This window comes from Entamoeba invadens, assembly GCF_000330505.1.
Source record: "Entamoeba invadens IP1 unplaced genomic scaffold scaff_1105074725585, whole genome shotgun sequence".
Taxonomy (NCBI): Eukaryota; Evosea; order Mastigamoebida; family Endamoebidae; genus Entamoeba; species Entamoeba invadens.
Window position 1 is genome coordinate 99,371 of NW_004440451.1, and position 1,707 is coordinate 101,077.

Here is a 1,707-nt window from a genome sequence, read left to right on the forward strand (position 1 = left end):
ACATAATGTATTATTTAACTATAAAAAATGAAAAGTTATCCAAAATGAACAAAATAACATTGCGATAATTAATTGTTTTAACAAACAGGCATAAACGCCTTTATACCAAAAAGACAAAAAAAAGATTAAAACAATACATATAAAAACCCCAGTTATAACCAAATAATATACCAAATTATTTTATAAAAGAATCATTTCGGCAAATAATACATCTATAACAGACTTTGATGACGTAAGGCAACGGGAAATAATATTAGATCGGTTTTTATAAAACCCCCAATCTCAAAAATAATAAAAAATCATCTATGAAATCTTGCGCTTGGCTTTTAATCAGGCTATTATTACATGGTAGATTATTTTTATGTATTTTAATGTTCTGTTGTTTATTATTAGTTTATTTATAATATTTTGACAACCATATTTTATTGATAATTATTAATTTACAATTTATTATTATTAAACTATATAGAAAATGATATTAACCTAACCCACCATAAGAACAATTCATTTACAAATTTTTATGTTTTGATTATTTTGAATTGAATTAATACTCCAATTTTGAATTATGGGATTCATTTTATTTAACTAAATGAAATGTAATAATATTATAAATAATAAATAAAATAAAAATAATAATTGGCAGACCATTATTAATTAACACTATTACTGATGTTTATATTTTCATGTTTGTGGTGATTATTTACAATAATAATAACAATGAATATAATGATATAAACAACTTAAGCTTTTTTATTCGGGTGTGAAAGAATAAAAAAATAAAAATTATTGTCATGCCTTATAATTACCATTTTAAAATGTATCAGTTAAGCATGGTAACTATATAGTTTTGATATGGTTAATTGAAATATTTTTATAGATTGTCGACTTGGAGTAGTCAATTAATTGTAAATTAGTATTATTTTGTTTATTTGGTTCTCTTCATCATTGTTATTACTATAAAAGTCGTTGAAGAAGTTGTATTATAATTGTAATAATTTATGTTGAACTTTTGATTTATAGTTGGGTTTTACAACATTAATAAAAACATTTTCGACTGGTTAAACAATTTTTAAATTTGAACTTATCAATAAACATACTAAAACACACACAACAATATGAAATACAAACATGGTGTTTTGTCTATTACTTTATTGAAAAATTCCTTTAAATTGAAATGTTTTTAAGACGATATCTTTTTTTATTTCAAAAAAGTTTATTAAAAATCAATTAACGAAATCATATTTTTTATTGTTTAATTATGTTTGTTTTACGTACTTTGTTGAGTGTTTTAAAATTGCTGTTTATAAGTTACACTAATCATTATTTGTTGGTGCGCAATTAACAAAATTATTTGTAGAACATAATTTTTATCAAAGTTATAATTGAATCAATTTGAACAATTAATTAATTAATTTTGTTGTGTTTTATTCAAAAAATGTGAAAAGGTAATCTTATCATTATATTGAAGTTTATAACAATTGTTGTTCCAACATTAAATTCACAATATTTATTGTATTCACTGATACCTTCTCTGTTATTTACATTGTGTTTATTTTATTATTGATGGAGATTCGGGAACTTTTAATTCATTATATTATTGCATTTCTTTAATTATTTTGTTTCGAACAATACTTTAGGTAACTATTTAAAACAAAACACTTTATACTTATTTAAAAACATTGTAGAAAAAAAAGTCGCAATATGATA